The sequence below is a fragment of the Chiloscyllium plagiosum genome, unplaced genomic scaffold (assembly GCF_037043375.1).
Source record: "Chiloscyllium plagiosum isolate Xiang-an unplaced genomic scaffold, Cpla_swu_hap1 HiC_scaffold_38, whole genome shotgun sequence".
In the NCBI taxonomy this organism is placed as follows: domain Eukaryota; kingdom Metazoa; phylum Chordata; class Chondrichthyes; order Orectolobiformes; family Hemiscylliidae; genus Chiloscyllium; species Chiloscyllium plagiosum.
The window spans coordinates 48,338,368-48,359,160 of NW_028270176.1; the positions used below are offsets into that span (position 1 = coordinate 48,338,368).

The following is a 20,793-nucleotide window of genomic DNA, read 5'->3' on the forward strand; positions in this document are numbered from 1 at the left end:
TGCACCGCGTGTGGAAAGTAACTTCAAGGGTTGTGCACACCTGAAATATGGAGCTTGTTCAGGGAAAAGCTACTGCATGTCCTTGGTAAGTATGTATGCATCATGCAGGGAAGATGAGGTCGACACAAGGAGCTGGGTTTACTGAAAAAGTTGAATCTCTTGAGAAGAAGGAGAAGGAGGCGTATGTAAACATGAGATAGGAAGGCTGAGGTAGGACGCTTGTGTATTAAAAGCTAACCAGGAAGGGCCAAAAGAGAGAGCTACTTCGAGCGAAGAGAAGGCATGAGAAGTCTTGGTCTGGCAGGAAGAATCCTGAAGCTTTCAATTGATAGTTCAAGAATAAAAGAATGTCTGGCATATGATTATGGCCTGTCAAGAACAGAATTACGAAGTTGTCAGCGGGGTCCAAGGATATCAGAGACGCTGAATGTATTTTTTTTATCATATCAAAAATGAAAAAGACAATGTTGCCGAAGTGAATATTGAGATGCAACCTATTAGAATAAACGAAATTGACATTCATAAAGAGGAATTGTTAGCAATTCATGGAAGTCTAAAAATAGGTTTGTCCCCTGGACTTGATGGGATGTATCCGAGGATTCATTGCGAATCGTGGGAGGAGATTGCAGGACGTTTTGAATATAAGCTTTATTTCGTCAGTGTTTATGTCATTAGTGCTAGAAGACCCGAGTTTAGCAAATATTGTCCCCTTCTTCACGAAGGTGAGTGGAGACAATGCTAGTAATTATAGAACAGTGATCCTTAGCTTTCTTGCAGCTAACTTTTTGGAACAGATTATGAGAGATAGGAATTATGATCATCGAAAAAGGAAGAAGTTGATTCGGGATAGTGAGTACGATTTTATGAATATCAGGTTGTGCCTCACAAACCTCATTGAGGTCTTTGAGAAGGTGAGCAAACAGGTGGATGAGAGTAAAGTGGTTGATGTGGTGGATATGGTTTTCAGTAAGGCACTGTCGGCTGTTGCATGAAATACAGAGTCATGGGATAGAGCATGGTTTTGCGGTTTGGATCAGAAATTGGCTCGCTGAAAGAAGACAGAGTGTGGCAGTTCATGGGAAATGACAATCCTGGAGTTCAGTAACTGATAGTGTACTACAAGGTTCCTTTTTGTGTCCGCTGTTGGTTTGTCATTTTGATAAATGACCGGGATTAGGGCATGGAATGATGGATCCGTAAATTTGCAGATGACATTAAGATCGACGATGTTGTCAATAGTGCCAATATCTGCTGACGGTTACAGAGGGGCATGGATAATCTGCAGAGCTGACCTCAGAAGTGGCAAATGGATTTTAATGTGGAAAAGTGTGTGATAATTTACTTCGGAGGAACACAAGAATAAAGAGTTCTTGGCTAATTGTAATATTCTTGGAAGTGTAGATGTGCAGAACGATCTCGTTCCCCTTGTATATAAAACTCGGAAAGTTACCACCCACGTTGACAGGTTTGTTTGCAAGGAGTACGGTGTGTTCGGTTTTCTTGGGAGAGTGGTTCAGTTTCAGATCGAAATGATCACTTTGCAGCTCCAGAAATAAACTGGTGTGGCCGCACTAGTAGAGTTGCGTGCATTTCTTGTCGCCAAATTATACGATGGATGTGAAAGCATTGGAAAGGGTGCAGAGGACATTTTCTAGGATGTTCCCTTCTATGGAGAGATGGTCTTACGAGGAAAGGTTGAGGGACTTGAGGCGGTTTTTGATAGCGACAAGAATTTTGAGGGCTGAATTTAGAGAGACATAGAAGATGATCAGAAGTTGCCATAAGGTGGACAGTGAAGGCATTTTTCCTCAAATGATAATTTTGACAGAAGGGCACATCGATGTAAATTGAGGGTGATAGATACCGAGGTAGGTTCCTTTAACAGTGAGGAGTAAGGGTGCTGAACGCCTTGCCTTCAACACTCGTAGACTCAACAACTTTCAGGTCAATGAATGGTCAATGTATAAACTTGCGGATTATGATGGTAAAATACTAGTCAGATTGGTATCACAGGTCGGTGCAACGTTAGGGCCAAAATGAACTTTATTGCGGTGTAATATTCGGTGTTTGAACTGTTCTTCAGCTTGAAGTTGCAATCATCTCTGGTCACTATCAGTAAAACCAACACCTGGCGAGAACCGAATGTGCAGCTTTGGCACCTGACTCACTTCCAGTCTGTCGTGCAATTACATCAAACTGACGAATTGCACCACTGGAGCTGCCGTGTACTGATGACCAATGGCTACTGATCTTACCACTGGGCCCCTCAAACCAATTACTCCTTTTTTGCTGAAGATCTGAAATGAAACACAGCGCAGAGAAAGTTATACTGATGATGGATCATCGATTATGGAGCATCAGGTTCAGGAAAATGACATAGTAAAATTTGGTGAAAATAGGCATAATTGAATTCGTTTACCGTGGCTTCCTGCGTTGATCACAGGCAAAGTCATGTCGCCACTGTACTGGGATTTTCCTTCTATCGGTATCAATTCGTCAGAGAATTCGATTCACTGGTACTTCACCAGCATCCTTTGGCACAATGACCCACACTGTACACAACGTCAACAATCCTCTGCATTACTACATCCAAGGACACGTCGCATGTTTTTTTTTTATAAATAGTGAAAAATTAATCATGTTATGCAAGGGTAAATTGAATTTTAGTTTAATTAGTAAAGTCGCAAGAATCCAGAGTAAGTTTCAAAATATCAGAAATTCACTTTCATTACCTTGACCAGAATTCTAGCGAAGCAAAAGGGAAATCTGTCCCTGAATCCCCAGAATCCATGTAATCGCTTGCTCCAGGTGTCCACTTTGAAACCTATGTGAAGGGATGTTCAGCCTGTCAGAGAACTTGTGAGAATCCTCCACTGTCTGACCTAAAGCTGAAACAGGAGCTATCTATTCCAGCTTGGAGGGTAGCGAAGTGGAGGTGAGACAGAACATATTAATTGGTTTAGCTTCACATTGTTCTCATTGTGATTGTTTAAAAACCTGGGCCAGGAAAGACCCAAGCAGAAAGGAACAGAAGTAGGCCATTCTTAACACGACTCCTGCCCCGCCACGCCATTCTGGACCATCATAGCTCACAAAGCACTTTTATGTCTTTTTTCCAGCGTATCCATATCATCGTGTTGCTAAGTCTCTAACACGTATTTATCAATCTCTACCATAAATATACATCGAAGTTATTCATCGCTGAGAGGAAAATGTTGCATTTCAAGACAGTTGGATTTTTGCATGAATGTTAAAGGTTTTGCAGATGAGCAGCCGAGTCTGGTCTGAACACCTTTCAAACCATAAACTAAAACTCGACTCTGATGAGATTTGCATCCACAACTTTTCCTCACGGATCATTGGCGAAGGCATCCAGCGACAGGTGTCAGAATTTGGGACCATGGGTATGACAGGCACAAAAAACGAAAGATTGTAACTTCAGGGTCGGTGTGGTTATCTGCTTCAATGCAGTTATAAGGACGTATAGGAAGATACTAAATCGGCTAACTCAGGCAGACAGGGCTGTCCAGGTAATCCCCACCAGGAGTGTCGTCTGGCGTTTACCTATGGTAGATGTCTCGGACACAAGATTAAGAAGGGTCCCAACTGTTTTCAGGGCAAAGGGCAAACACGATGTGGGGCTCATACGAACCCTTAAGAATAACCCCTAAGTCTGAGTATCGTCCTTGCAAAGCAAAAGAGCCGTTAAAACCCGAGGCTGTGCAAGGAATTACCCCAGTCTTTGAATCTCTCTTATAGGCTGGAATGATAATCCCCCGTGAATAATCACTGGTGAGAACACCCATTTCTTTCGTTCAAAAAGGCAAACATTCCATGTGAATCGGGGGAATGGAGGTTTGTTCATGACCTGCAGGTTATAAAGAACGCTGTTGATCCACACACTCCAAATGTTCCCAACCCCTATATTATATTGGCTCAAATTCCACCGGATGTAAATGGCTCTCTATTGTGGATTTAGCAAATGCATTGTTTTGTGTACCGTTACACGCCGACAGTCAATTCTGCTTCACATTTCCATTCAAAGGCAAATAGTATACTTTCACGTGACATTTTCAAGATTACTGTGAGTCCCCACCATAATTCAAGAGGCTCGGCACTGGAGTCTGGAGACTCTTGTTTTAACCGGGGGGGGGGGGGGGGGGGAGGGGGGGGGCTCAGCGCTTCGGCAATATGGAAGCGAATGCTTAATCGCAGCATCAACAGAGAAACAATGTGAGAAAGGTAGGCTTGCGATGCTCTGCCATCTAGTCTCGCAAAACAACAACTTGTGGAACAACAGTTGAAGTTCTTAGGTTGGAAGCCCGAGACCAGACGTGTAGGATTCACCAATTTAGAATCTGGATACGACGTTTTATTGTGGATAGGTCAGCATTCAGAAGCAAAGAGATTGGCCAATGTCTGGTATGTTGTAGCAACTACCCACGAGGTAGTCAAAGCGGGATCACTTCCTTCTCATCTGTCAGCGCAAGCAGCAGAGCTGATTGCCTTGATTGAGGCATGTAAATTGACCGAAGGCAGAACAGTGAATATTTACATCGACAGCAGATATGCATTCGGGGTTGTACATAATTTTGGGTCCTTGTGGAAATACAAGGGCTTCTTGACCTCCACTGGAAAGTCAATCACATAACATGGCCAGATCTCTGACCTCCTGAAAGCAGTCCGATTGCCTAAATCAATCACTGTGTGTCCATGTGAAGCCCACAGGAAGAATTATGATTCAATTTCTCAAGGCAATGAAAATGTAGACTCAGCGGCAAGGACGGCAGCCAATCAGCCGCCAAGTGATCAGTTTGTCATGTGTATGTCAAATATTTGTAATCCAAAGCAGACTGATGGGAGTTACAGTCGCAGGCCACATCGAAGGAGAAGCGTGAATGGACAAGGGCAGGGTGCAGAATGAGGGAATGGGTGTAGTGTGGCCCCAATGGTAATCCCTGTCTGCCACGATCTTTATTCCCTTTCTATGCCAAAGTAACACACGGTAAGGACCATGTGTCAAAAGTGGGGATGTTCGACAATATTTCAGCACGCTGGTACAGAAAGGGATTTACTCATTACTCATTTAAAAAAAGTGAATAATGTGTTTTCTGTGCCACTAATAATGTGGGGAGGGGAATACAAATGAATCAGGCAGAACACCCCCAATCCCAATGACCCATTGAACATTTACAGATGGATTTTATTGAACTAACACCCAGCGAGGGGAAAAGGCATTGTCTGATAATAGTTGATGTTTTCCCAAGGGGTAGAAGTGCTCCCACGTCTAAACAGGATGCCAATGCAGTAGCCAAGGCTTTGCTAACTGAAATAATTCCGAGATGGTGCATCCCTGAAAGGCTAAGCAGCGACAATGGAAAGCCATTTATAAATATTGCCCGACATCAGATCAATGATTACATGGAAATAAAGGTGAGGCAACATTGTGCCTATCACCCAGCGAGCGGTGGGGCAGTGGAAAGAGAGAACTCTACCCTTAAAAATAAATTGGCAAAATGTTGTGAGGAACTAGAGGTGACATGGACAAAAGCATTTCCAATTGTGCTAATGTATATGAAGGAGAGGAAGAGTAAATCTTAGGACGTTTGAGATTTTGTTTGGAAGGTCGCCCAATACAGCAATTGGCCAAGACCGATTGTAAGACAGATAACAGACCACTGTGAGGACGAGATGTTATGTTACGGTATAAAACTCTCCACACTTCTGTCTCAAATACAGAATCAAAAGAAGGGCAGCACTACCCCAACCAGCAGAAGGGAAGATGCACAATCTAGAACCTGAAGACTGGATAGTGGTGAAAGACTTCAGGAGCAAAAGCAGGAAGGCGAAGAGCTGGCTGGGACCGTTCCAAGTGCTCCCGACAACACAGACAGCTGTTAAGATCGCCGAAAGAGCCACGTTGATACGCGCCAGCCATTGCAAACGTGTAGCTGACCTTGAGGAGACATTGGACAACACCGGATCCAAATAATTGTAAGTAGTGATTAGAAGACTCATAGAAATATGGGCCTGCATGGCAGGACGAGTCGTGAAGGCAGGAGTGTCTGGGATACAACCGCAGACGTAATCTTAACCAAGGATGTTAAGTTGACCTTTACATGCCAACCATGCCCGTTTGGTTCCCAGGACGACTATAAATAAGGCAATAAATGTTTACGCAGAGATCCTTGTGTACCCAGTTCCTGGCACTGAGTAGTATTCACCATGGCTGCAGGTACACCTGACACGGGATATCGGTTTCCTGTTATCAAAGAAGGAGGTGCCATGGGCAAGGGTAATAATAACCAAGATTCAGAAGAGTGATGAGGAAGCCTCGTGGTGTGGAATAGATAGACCCTTCTCCGATATCTAGAGACAGATGAATATAGTGGTACAGTCTCGCACCCACCCCACCCGAGATGCAGTGCAGAAGGTCCTCCAAGAAATAGTGGCCCCTTGAATATAAAAGATGAATGTCCAATGACCCGCACTGCAGATGGGCGGAAAGGCCTTTTACAAGCTGACAGAAATGGAAGAAAAAAAGAAACTGATGTGCAGCGAAAATGATCACAAATGAAAAAAAGTAAAAGTGGATTCATTGAGAAAACTTACAGCGCCATGATTCACTTTCCATGGAAGTCTACTGTTAAGGACTCAGTGCTCTCACTGCTGTAGCAATGGGGGATTTCCTCTGACCGTTTTTGTTGTTGACAACCTTCCCAAAGCAGGGAATGTTGTGTGGAGCTGGCAATTTATCGAGTATTCTCACAAACAGGATTCAGACTAGCATAAAACAAAGAAGTGCGAATCCAGGAAATCTGAATCAACAACAGGAATTGACAGAGAAACTCTGCAGGCCTGACAGCATCTGTGGAGACAAAGAGATTTAATGTATCATATCACAGATTCAGGCTACTTATGCTTTTTATTGTTTTATTGCCGGGGTAATTGTCAATTTCACTTCGCGATACAGCATACTTACCAGAATCTCTCATTAGCTGACAGACGTCATCTGTAAAAATGCAAAATTCCTTTATCGGCTGTAATGCTGTTGCTGTTGCCCTGAGTTGGTGAAAGGCTGGCCTTCATTGTCTTGTTCTTCTCCTTTATGTCGATGAGCCACCATGGTGAATGGAGAATTTCTGTTTGTCTCACTTTGTCTCTCTGTACAACCTCACTCTCTTCTACATTCTCCCACTCGCTGTCTGTCAATATCCCTCATTTTTCATTTCTACTCTTGGAAAAGTGTTAAGATCGCAGGCTGTTCCGTGGCTTTCTCCGCCCCCTCGGCCAGAATGTGTAGAACTGGGCTCACAGTCTCCAAGTAATGTCTGTGTTACTTGGGTATGAGATCAGGTAACATTTGTTCACTCAAAACGTTATGAGCTTTTACAATTCTAAATAGTATTCATAATAGACCAGAAAAAAAGCAGTTTCACTACAATTGTAGGATTTCTATGATGCCATTGCTGTTTTCCTAAAATCAATGAATGGTGACAGCAGACAATGAGAGCCATTATCTCATTGGATGCGTTATTACTACAACATTGTCCTGCAAGTCTGCAGTGTCTCCTGCGTCTCTTTATTATTCCCAAAAAACTTGAAAAGACGGACAGAGAATAATAGTAGAAGAGATAGACAAATCCTTGTCGAACAGAGTAAAAAGAACTCTGCGTTGAATTAGCAGGATAGAACATAGATTAATGGGTCCACATCAGACGGTAGGGCTTGGTAGCACGAAATAACAACGGTCTGAGCTCAAACACAAGAAGCATGCTGAGCCGTCACTTTCGCGATGTTGGATAAACAATACGGCTTTTACAAGAAGTTTAAACAATGAACTTTCAATGTACAGAACATTTGACAGCATTTGACACCATTAACGCCTAGTTATTATCAAATGCTTTAACTGACGAAACCACAGACACTGTTCTTCAAATCAATAATGGCATTTAATGAAGTATTTGATCACAGTTAATCGGACCACCTTTCTGTAATAAAGCTGATCGATGAGAATTTATATCAACGTCCGCTTGTGCAGGAAAGAAGTTCACAGCTCGTGACTCTCCAATGAAAATGTACAGGAAGATGCAATCTCTTCTTGCTTTGATTTCAAACTGATGCCTTCACCTCTTTAACCTGACAGGATAAACAGAATGCGTTCATCATCCCTGGGCCGATTTACCGCGTGAATATGCACAGAGGGAAACTCATACCAAGAGACCAGGGTAATTGTGGTGAATTTACCAGGAGTGGTGTGTGAGTCGGTGTTAACAGTGGGCAGTAAGGGCTAAACCATTAGCACTGACATTCATCCTTGTGCCAACAGCTCCTCACTCACTTTCTGCCTCATTCATCCCAGTCATAATTGACTTTCAGGTTATCCTACTTTCCCTTCGAAACTTTACATTTGTTCCGGATCACTTTTGGGTTTCCAGTTGGAAACTGCAGCTTTTTCAAACGAAATTCTGAAGAATGCACGTCACTCTTTGCCATAGGCTTCACTGCCCAACCATAATTAGTCAAGAGATTGAGATGGTAAGTTACTTTACTTCGTCCTCGAAGTACTCAACACAGTGATACAGCCATGATGTCGATAGGGAGGGAGTTCCAAGAATTAGACATAGCGACATTGAATGAACAGCGAGATAGTTTCAGCTCAGAAAGGCGAGATCCTTAGAGTGGATTTGCAGTGACAATTTATTCGTGTATGTGTTGCCATGGCTGCCAGAGGATGTGGTGGAAGCTCGTACAATTGCAACATTTAAGAGGCATTTTAAATGGTATATGAGTAGGAAGGGTTTGGAGGGATATGGGCCGTGTGCTGGAAAGACGGACCAAATTGGATTGGGATTTCCGGTCAGCATGGACAGTATTGAACGAAGGGTCTGTTTCCCTGCAGTACATCTCTATGACTCTAAGATTCCAGCAATCAATCACTGGATTCCTTCTGGCAGAACCGGGTCTGTGCTCTCTGTGGAAGCAGAAAATGGTTTTCATTCAGATTAGCCACAAGAAGAGAAACAAATCTTCATAGAATAGAAACAGAGTTAATCGTGCATTTCGAAGTCCTCCTCTCATAACTCGGCGAGGTGAGAGATGAAACAGTTCTGCTATTAAATTTGGAGACTGGGAGAATGTTTGGAGACGGAGTAATAAAAGAGAAACTGAGTATAAAGTTGGGAGTCAGGACATATTCAATAAAAAGGTAGACGGAGATGGACATGGAGGAATAAATGTCACTGGTCTTGAAGACTTAACTCGGTTTTCCATTCCAAGATTCTACCAGACTTGCTGAGATTTTCCCGCAATTTCTTTTGTTGGTACTGAAACAGAAGGGAGTAGTGTGAACCTGGACCATTCAGCTATGTCTGCTCTGTGGACGTTTGAATTCCCTGTTCGAACAAATCACTTCTGACTCACACAGAACCCTCATGATCCTGCATCACCCCCACCCGTGTTACTGATAATAAGCTGTTCATGATGTAAACCCATATCGGTACACAACAGCATCATTTACCGAGTGAATTAGGAAAATTTCTGCAAGAGTTCCATTCGGTTTCCATCAGAGCATTCACATTCAGTTAATTCTTTTGCAGCACCATTTGACACGCAGCTGTCACTCTCATGTGGCCATTCGCATTCGACGTCTCTGGACATATTGGTTGGGGCACGTTTGGAATGGTACCTCGCGTTTTGGAAGGGACATCGTTTATAGTATATTCGGCTGAACTGATAACCTTGTCTCTTGCACCTGCAGTAGAGTGGAGACAGTTTTCACTCAGAAACCAAGAGATGATCAAAAACGGAGGAAAAATGTGTCAACAAAACCTGCCTCAGTGAGCGAATTCGCTCTTGTAACATTAATGGAGAGCGGCAAACATATTAACAAACAACAGCGCCCTGCGTGGGTCTCGACCCCACGCCATTGAGATTAAAGGTCTCTAGCTCTACCGACTGAGCGAGCCAGGACAGGATTGGTGTTGGTTAATTTATCATTTCATACTGAGTTTAATTCAGCTGACACGGCAATTTTCAAAAATCTCGTTCATTCCTCCCCATTGCAACTAACATTATTCAAGTCTTTTCAATTCTCAGATTTATTCCTTCAGACCATTGCAATCCATTTAGGCCTTGCCCCGGGATTTACGATTCTCTGTTAATATTTTCATATTTCGACCATGATCCTAAGGTCGCCGAAGTGATTCCTAGACAATCTGGCAGACTGCAAATCAATCGGGAAAATACCTCAGGAAACCAAATCATTTCTGATTAGAGTGTAGGGAATCCCATCTGCTGAAGAGACAGAGTCCTCACCATCAACACTTTCTTTGATCTACCTGCCTACAAAGTTTACCACTTCTAAATTCGAGACAGGAATTCTGATTATAAAATGTTTTAAGAACAGGAACAATCTTCTGAAGCCATTTCCAATTTGAATTAGAATTTTTTACCCTTTCACACGGTAACAGCCGTTCCTGAGGAAGGAGTTTCCATGAGCTGCGTCCCAGGTCTGGGCAGGAAGCCGCTGATTGAAACAGCAGTGGCTCCTTTCTGGTGGCAGCAGGGGCTTGTAGAGAGTGGGGTCACATTCTGCTGCACGTGACCGTTTCACTCACTGCGGACTCAGGGTCAATCATGGATGAGTTCTCGTGGTTGTATTGTCAGTACATGGTCGGTCTCAATACTTAGAGTCATAGAGTCATAGAGATGTACAGCTCTGTGCTCTTTTTGGGCTAGGAGAACCAACATTTCAGCCAAATGCACTGACCATTTGAGACACAGCAACTGGCAGCAAAATTGTGCGTGTGCACATCCAAACACACAGTGCTCGAGAGGATGTGGACAGCAGTAGTTCTCATTATTTTAAGAATCAGTTGCTCATGTACCCGTGTTTATCGCAGAGAGAGTGAGAGACCCGAGGAGTAACAAACACACCCATAAAACAATATCAGGACCTGTGTAGTTCTGTCATAAAAAGCTGCCTGCTGCTGTTCTATTGCAAAGTTGGGTTTCAAACCCACGACGCACTAGAGACTGGACCCTAAACCCAGCACATTAAACCTCTCTGGATTAGTGGTGCTGGAAGAGCACAGCAGTTCAGGCAGCATCCGAGGAGCAGTAAAATCGACGTTTCAGGCAAAGGCCCTTCATCAGGAATACAGGGTTTCACCCGAAACGTCGATTTACTGCTCCTCGGATGCTGCCTGAACTGCTGCGCTCGTCAGCACTACTAATCCTCAATCTGGTCTCCAGCATCTGCATTCATTGTTTTTACCTACATTAAACCACTCGGCGACGCTCCCTGACGATTACTAAGCGCCAAACCTGTCAAGACTAATGTTTCAGCATCGCTTCACTTCAGGCAATTTCCCCTGGCGCTTTCTACGAATACCTTCGCATAATTAAAAAAAATATTTACAATGATTTGAAAGGTTTGCACGGTGTGGACATTAGTGAGAAGCTGAATATTCTTCGACAGTTTTCCCCGGAGCTGCAGGCCTGAGGGATGTCCTTGGAAAAGTTTACAAAATCATGAGGTAGACGAGCAGAGGACATAGTCAATCTACACTTTTTCAGAAGTCACGTGAGTTTAAAGCGAGGTTTAATGTGAGAGCAGTACAATTTGAAAGGGATGTGAGCGACACTTGTTTTTAATACAGATATTTTTGTGCGTGTGGAATAAGTTGCCACATTGAGTGGCAGAGTTTTGTGCGCTCACAACACTTCAAAGGCATCTAAATGGGTATGCAGACAGGAAGTGTTCGGATAGATAAGGGACAAATATTGGCAAATATGTTTAGATTAGTTACGGTCATCTGTTCAGCAGGTGCAAGTTGGATAGGAAGGTTTGCTTCCGTGCTCGGAAATTCTGTGATACTCCAGGACCTGACAACAGTTTCAATAGACCAATTGCAAAAACGCATGCTGTTTGTTACTAAGTCAGCGCATTTGAATTTTATTTTTTCTTGAGGCGTAATGTTTTGAAATGACATAGAGAGGAATGTTTTCCAGACATTTACAGACAATGACCATTCTCCTTGATACATTCCTTGATACAATCAAATAATTTGTTGACTAAAAAAACCTCACAAATCGTGTTATCCCCTCAACTCTCCAGTGAATCCAAAAACTGACAGCTCTTAACGTGGACAAGGTGCAAAACTCAAAAGGCAGAGTCATTATCAGACACACAAACTCATTACTTCTGTCTGTGAGGCAGTGCGAGACGTGTATGTCAAGAACTGCTCACACAAATAGCACCGAAACTATTCCAAACGGAGCCTCCCGACATTCTGGAGATTTAGTGCATTGCCAAGTAACAGAAAGTGCTCAAGTAACATAAAACATAACAGAAAACTGTACCATGCAAAGTGAATATTACCAATTATATTCTGGATAAAATTAGGTCAACAAGGCGCTGGTGCCTCCATCTGATCGAGCCAGCTAATCTCCATCCTCCCTCACCAGAACAGTAATGGAGGAAATGAGAGAAATATAACAACGTTTCACGTTGCGGTTGCCCACCTTTTACCCAAAACAACAACAAAAAACGAGGGAGCAGATTCAGTGCAGGATCTGGCTTCACAACAGCGGTGAAATAACGACGTCCACTCACTTTCAGGGAAAGCTGTGAACAACTCACATTGTCCAGAATATGAAGACACAGCGCAGGCTGTTTAGTTCCCATATTCTACTGCTGCCCCGACATTCATACGAAAATGTACATTTCCAAAAGAGCGTCTGTAGCTGTGGAATGACAGTGGCAGCTGTTTCCCCTCGCTCTTACTGCCGCCCTTGGTAGTGTAGGGGCTGGTATTCTCATCTTGCACGCGGTAGTTGAGTGTGCAATTGTCTGTTGTGAAAAAGCGGAGTGTTTTGGAGCAGAAAGATGTGAAGTTCGGATGCTTCTGGAGATCTTGTTGAAAAGTTCGGTGACGCGAGGAAGATGGTTTGCAGACTTTTCCTCGCCTGTCTGGGTGACATTCTCAGCGCTGCAGAGGTTCCTGTGAAGCGCTGCTCTCATGTTTTGTTACGAATTCATTTGGTTTCATTCTCGCTGCTTCCGTTTGTTGGGATTGCAGATTGGGTCCAACGGATGGAATCCGTGGATGAGTGCCCTGCTTCCAGGAATTGTCTGGCTGTCTTCTGCTTGCCCTGTCCTATTATTGTTGTGCTATTCTAGTCGAATGTGTGGCCCTTGCCGTTTTTATGTATTGCTACAAGGGACTGCTGGACTGACGTCCACACAAATTCTTTGACAAGAACCAATATCCACACACCTTCATTCGCAGATGCATGGCACACAAAGTTCGCAGCGAGGATATGCTTTGAGGTAATTTTTAAATCATGCTTCCCTGTATTAAAAACAAATTCTGGAAAACGATATCCAGACTCCTCCGAACATTCGGACTTATGACAACACAGAAACCGAGAGCCTCACTGAGACAACAACTCACGAGAAAACAAGGCCCAATCCGCATCATGTGCAGGTCAAACGTGGTTGACGAGATTCCACGCAGGGACTGCACGAAACACGACAAAGGAGAAAGAGGCTGACAACTAGAGAGCTGCATTCATAATTTCACATGGACTATAAACGCCTCCGACAGCTGTTCCTTGCAGTTATGCACAGAATATTGAATGTCTCTGATTCCAGGGCTTGGAACTCGGATGATATGACCATCTGCAGCACTGGTTACTTCCTTGTGTGAGGTAACTCCTGATGGAACACATGTGACACTCTATTGCTCATTGAGAAATATATCCAAAATAGGAGCTCAGAGCAGCATTTCTGTTGTCTTTCTGGTGCTGTCCCTGACATGCCCTGTGGCACTACACTTATTCTGTGATTCCTGAGGGTTTGGCACATGCTTCCACGATCGTATTATGGGCAGTAATCTGCATTTTCGCTTCAATAACGGGTGTGTGAAGCGGAGGTCCACAATTCTCTATTCAATTTTTCTCTTCTTATGCGCAACTGCAATACAGTAAAGGATCAATTAATATTGTAAGATAATATACAGAGGCGTGTGAAATACCGAAGTTTTAATGACATTTATGCAATGGTTAGAGATTACCTTGATTCAGGAAGTAAGGATGTAAAGTCTGTTTGGCTGGATTTGAGGAACAGTGAGGCATGAACTCACAAGCATGTGTAGTTTACAAGCCCACTCGCAGTAACCACAAAGCGAAATAAATCGTACAAGGAAAAAATATTGTGTGTGAGTGACAAAAATGGCAATAGTCATGCGTGATCTTAACTTCCCATCTAAAACTCTCGGTTCCATTGTAAAAACGTTTGCAGAACAATAATCAAATAATTCCACATGTCCCATAAAACATCACGAGGGATATCTTGGTAATTGATTACTCTACTGGTGACTTAATTTTCCTATTTTCTTGGAAACCATCTCTTTAATTGTGAGCATCAGAAAAGGCTTTCCTTTGCCAGCAAGAAATAAATATGTGATTAACCTTTGTTCGTTTCATATATAAGAACACTGAGACTCCTCTGCACTGCACATCTTTTGTGTTTCTATCGATTTTAATAGTAGCGTGTCTTTTGATTCTTCCCAATCAGTCTCCCATGGGGAACATTGTTGAACGCCTTACTGAAGTCCAAATAGACCACATTTACTGCTCTGCCCTCATCAATCTTCTTTGTTACTTCTTCAAAAAACTCAATCCCGACATGAAACTGCATCTGCCAAGAATACTCCAATTGTTGGAGGGAATCCTGAGGAACAGAATGTACATGTATTTGGAAAGGCATGGACTGATTCGGGACAGTTAACATGGTTTTGTGCGTGGGAAATCATGTCTCACAAATTTGATTGAGTTTTTTTGAAGAAGTAACAAAGAAGATTGATGAGGGCAGAGCAGTAAATGTGGTCTATATGGACTTCAGTAAGGCGTTCAACAATGTTCCCCATGGGAGACTGATTGGCAAGGTTAGATCTCATGTAACAGCAGTGGACCTAACACCGACCCTCGTGGTACGCCGCCAGTACATGGACACCAAGAAGAACATGTTCCATTAACGACAACACTGTTTTCTATTGGCAAGCCAATTACTGATCAAAGCTGCAATCTCTCCCACAATTCCATTCCACCGCATTTTGTACAATAGCCTATTGTGGGGAACCTTATCGAACAACGTTGTGAAACCCATATACACCACATCAATCGGTTTACTGTAATCTCCCTGTTTGGTCACTTTGTCAAAAAAGTCAATAAGATTCGTTAGGCAAGGCCGACCCATCACAAAACCGTGCTGACTGTACCTGATCAGATTATTCTTTTCCAGATGGTCATAAATCCTATCCATAATAACCTTTTCCAACACGTGACGAACAACTGCAGTGAGACTCACTGGTCTGTAATTACCAGGGTTGTCTTTACGACACTTTTTGAACACGGGAACAACGTATGCTATGCTCCATTCCACAGGCACTATTCCTGTAGATAACGATGATTTGACGATCGATGCCAAAGGCTCATCAATCTCTTCCCTTGCTTCCCAGAGGATACTAGGACAGATCCCATCCAGCCCAGGGGACTTGTCTGTTATCACACTCTGCAGTATTTCTATCACCTAATCCTTGTGAACCTCAATCTCCAGTACTCTGGACGCAAGTATCTCAGTATCTTCCTCGCCAACATTTTCATTTTCTATAGCGAACACTGTCGAAAAATATTTATTTAGCGCTTCCCCAATCTCCTCTGACTCCACACACAACTTCCCATTATTATCCTTGATTGTCCCAAATTTAACTCTCGTCATTCCTTTAATCCTGACATACCTATGGAAAACCTTAGGGTTAACCCTGATCCTATCTGCCAACAACTTCACATGTCTCCTCCTGGCTCTTCTCAGCTCTCTGTTTAGATATTTCCTGATATCGTTGGAACCCTCGAGCGCTCTAACTGAGTTTTCACATTTTGTCCTAACATAATAAGACTTCTTGTTCTTCTTGACCAGGGATTCCACTTCCTTAGTAAACCACGGCTCACGCGTTCTATATCTTCCTCCATGCCTGACAGGTACATACTTATCTAGGACACACAGGAGCTTTTCCTTGAATAAGCTCCACATTTTAATGTGCTCACCCCCTGCAGTTTCCTACCCCATTCTACGCTTCCTAAATCTTACCTAATCTTCCTAAATCGTGGGACTTGTGCCTCACAACACACTTCACATTCAACAACCAGATATACGAACAAATCAACGGAACACCCTTGGGCTCACCGATGTCGGAACTCATAGCAGAAGCAGTAATGCAAAGGTTAGAGCAGTCTTACCGCAAATTCAACCCAAACACTGGTTCAGATACGTGGATGACACCTTTGTAATCATTAAAAACACGGAAATAGAGAAAACACACAGGACCATCAACTCCACACTCACAGGAATCCGATTCACGAGAGAGGAAGAAAAGGGCAACCAACTCCCATTCCTAGACGTGATGGTACAGAGAACACCTAACGGAGAATTCACCACAAAGGTACACAGGAAAGCCACACACACAGACCAAGTCCTGAATTATGAGAGCAACCACCCCAACATACACAAACGAAGTTGCATCAAGACACTATTCACAAGGGGCACAACACACTGCAGCACACCAGAACTGCAAAAAGAGGAAGAGGAACACCTATACAAGGTATTCGCCGAAAACGGATATCCTCGCAATTTTATCAACAGATGCCTAAGGGATAGACCACGGAAAGAGGACATGCCACAACCCAAAGGACTAGCCACACTACCACACATCAAGAACATCTCCGAACTGACAGCCAGACTACTGCGACCACTTGGACTCTTAACAGCACACAAACCAACAGCCACACTCAGACAACAGTTTACCAGAACTAAGGACCCGATACCCAACATGAGCAAAACAAATGTAGTATACAAAATCCCATGCAAGGACTGCGCAAAACACTGTATAGGACAAACAGGAAGACAGCTAACGATCCGCATCCAGGAACATCAACTAGCCACGAAACGAAGCGACCAACTATGCGTAGTCGCCACACACACAGACGACAAGCAACATGAATTCGAGTGGGACAACACTACTATTATAGGGCAAGCCAAACAAAGAACAGCCAGGGAATTCCCAGAAGCATGGCACTCATCCACAAACTCCATCAATAAACACATCGACTTGGACCCAATATACCAGCCACTGCAGCGGAGAGCTGAAACTGACAACAGCAAGCGGCAAGGACAGGCCACTATAAATGCCACACGAAACACCACAGAAGCGCTTCACAGGAGGATCCCAAGCACGGAGGATGCCAACTGACAATATTTTCACAGTATCTCTTCACAATCCTCTGGCTTGCACCATGTCCAGGGATGAGAAGTCCCGCTTGATGGAGAGATTCCCGAGGCTGATAAGTTTCACTTTGGAACAAAAATGGTTAAGTGGCGATTTCCTGCGGTTGTTTCTAATGATGGAGAGGGAGCGGTGGGGAATGAGCACTTTGACGAGCAGGAGGAAATATTGCCAGTGCCCCGAGTCACAGAACAGTGGACAGGGATTAAAGGAATCTAATGAAAAGTAGCACTTCTGCTCAGGACGTGTCGAGCAGTGTATCTGGAAAGAGAAACAGAGATAATGTTTTAACTATGGAACATTTCTGATGAAGAACTCGAGTTTCCCAAGTCTAATCAAATTACCGGCCTGGTTCACAAAATAGTTTTTCTGAACTTTGAGCGAAAATTGTACCTGCAGGAAAGCATTCACAACGTAGTCAGCAGGATTCGAGCCTACGTGGGGAAACCCCAACGGATTTCTAATCCATCGCCTTAACCACTCGGCCATGACTACCGACAGCTCAGGTTGAGCATTGACCAAATCAGCCGTGATCTCATTGAAAGCTACCGGTGACTTGAGCGAAATGCTTCCATCTCCTTTCATACCTTTGCTGTCATTTGTAAGGTGCGAGACACCAATGTACAAGAAGAAAAGGACAAAGGTAGGAAAAGATATTTGCAGGCAAACTGAGTCAAAATTATTTATTGAAAGGAAAATCGCACTTGGCAATTTGCCATATCTCTTTGCGAACATGACCAGCAGAAGTAAGCAAATGAGCTATTGATCTGAGTATTCTCGGACCTGAAGCAAACAAAGTTTATTGACATATTCATTTATTTTTCTGGCGAACGAAATGATCTTTCCTGATGGTTACAATGAAAGAGATGGTTCCCAATAAAAGACAGAGATTAATTCGCATGTAGATATATTTCAATGTGACACGATTCATTTTCAGTCCCTAATTACCCCAGAGATGGAGGAGGTGAGTTACTTTTCTTCACTCTTCAACTCCTCAGCACGGAGATACAAACATGAAACCGCTAGAGATGGAGTTCTTGAATTGGGAACCAGAGGCACTGAAGAAACTAGGCAAAAGTGAGGACTGCAGATGCTGGAAACCTGACTTTAGATCAGAGTGATGCTGGAAAAGCACAGCAGGTCAGGCTGCATCCGAGGAGCAGGAGAGTCGACGTTTCTGTTGCCAGTCATGCTCCGCTGCACAAACAATTTTCGTTTTTGGCTCAGATTTCCAGCACCTGCAGCTATTTGTTTTATGTTAACCTTCATAATGTTTTGGACAAAACCAATGACCTGCCAGCATCGGAAAATCGGCAGAAGTACTGGTACACCGATATGTTTGCTGAACAATACAACCATTCCATGAGCGGGAATACGATCCGGGCCACGGTGCTGAGAATACCGAATCCTCACAAGTAAATAACAAGACAAGGCGATAGATACTATCGTACTTGGTGTAAATAAAACACTCTATCTGAACATTTTCGTTGCAGATTTTTTTCAAATTGTCTTCGAAGATTTACAAAGTGGGAAAAGGCCATTCCGCCCGTGTGCATTGCGGCTAATCAGAGAGCCATCTATTCTAGTCGCAGTTTCGAACTTTGGCCCAAAGTCTCGTGTGTTCTAATGTTTCCAGGTCAAATGTCAATGAGGTTATCCTATGTTCTTACATGGCACAATAATGGGACAGAAGTATAACGAATTGTAACTCTTTTGAGGAACTCATGCTCATTTTCACCCACAGAGGGAGACACACCAGAAGATACCGCCAAACTGACGGAGGTGTCCGTTGTGGAGAGCTGGAATTTGAAATGGACAATAGGACAAATGCAAGCTTTACATGCGGAAGCACAGAGGCGATGTCCCGAGAGAACTTAACAGGGGAGCGTCAACGTATACCACAGTTAAAGCAAAACATTCCCCCTCGAGCCAGGTAGAACTCGAACCTACAATCTTCTGATCCGAAGTCAGACGCGTTATCCATTACGCCACTGGCCCAAGAGACAAGCCTGCACTTGGCAGAATGTCGATATGTAATGTCATGGACTTTCACGGAATCAGAATTAAAAAGGTGAACAAGCAGCGAAGATAATCACCAACATTGCTTCACTTCGAAGTTTCCAATTTGCGAAGCAGTGCCTTTCACTGGTAAAGGAGAAACATTTGTCCTCATCTGCCTGCTTCAGGGTCGCCTCCTTCTCTGCTGGAAGTTTCCATCGTTTTATTCACAGTCACTACGCGATTTCATGATCCACTCCAGTGAAAAAGTGTCATGGTGTCGTCCAAACAAGACCCTGCAGATACTCAGCGAGAGACCTCCGGTCATTTCGAGCTCAGGATGTGGAATTAGACGAGATGCGTGACACCTTTTATTGGCGCCGCCACTTCACTGCAAATTAGCGGCTCAAAACGAGCCGTTGTTGCATCAACTTGATTTGTACCTTCCTGTCGTGCTTTTGCGAAACAACATCAGATAGATCCCATCCGGCCCAGCTGACTTATCTATTTTCACACTCTGCAGTATGTTGTGGTTCTGTTCGCCGAGCTGGAAGTTTTTGGTGCAAACGTTTCGTCCCCTGGCTAGGGGACATCATCAGTGCTTGGGAGCCTCCTGCGAAGCGCTTCTTTGATGTTTCCTACGGTGTTTATAGTGGTCTGTCCCTGCCGCTTCCGGTTGTCAGTTTCAGCTGTCCGCTGTAGTGGTTGGTATATTGGGTCCAGGTCGATGTGTTTGTTGATGGAGTTTGTGGATGAATGCCATGCCTCTAGGAATTCCCTGGCTGTTCTATGTCTGGCTTGCCCTATGATAGTAGTGTTGTCCCAGTTCAATTCATGTTGCTTGTTGTCTGCGTGTGTGGCTACTAAGGATAGCTGGTCGTTTCGTTTGGTGGCTAGTTGATGTTCATGCATGCGGATTGTTAGCTGTCTGCCTGTTTGTCCTATATAGTGTTTTGTGCAGTCCTTGCATGGTATTTTGTACACTACATTAGTTTTGCTCATGTTGGGTATCGGGCCTTAAACTACTGGACTTGTGCCTCACAACACACTTCACATTCAACAACCAGATATACGAACAAATCAACGGAACACCCATGGGATCACCAATCTCGGGACTCATGCAAAGGTGAGAACAAACAGTCCTACCACAAATTCAACCTAAACTCTGGGTCAGATATGTCGATGACACGTTTGTAATCATTAAAAACACGGAACTAGAAAAAAAAACACCGGATCATCAACGCCACACTCACAGGAATCCGATTCACGAGAGAAGAAGAAAAGGATAGCCAACTCCCATTCCGAGACGTGATGGTACAGAGAACACCGAATGGAGAATCCCCTACAAGGGTATACAGGAAAGCCACACACACAGACGAAGTCCTAAACTATGAAAGTAACCACCCCAACACACACAAACGAAGCTGCATCAGGACACTAATCAAAA

The 20,793-nt window shown here is 43.7% G+C and overlaps 1 non-coding gene across 1 annotated transcript; it reads right to left on the bottom strand.

Annotated features, from left to right (window-relative positions):
* Positions 1–19,273: 19,273 nt before the first annotated feature.
* Positions 19,274–19,346, bottom strand: trnar-ucg (transfer RNA arginine (anticodon UCG)). The gene has a single exon. It is a non-coding gene; the product is annotated as a tRNA-Arg (tRNA).
* Positions 19,347–20,793: the final 1,447 nt, after the last annotated feature.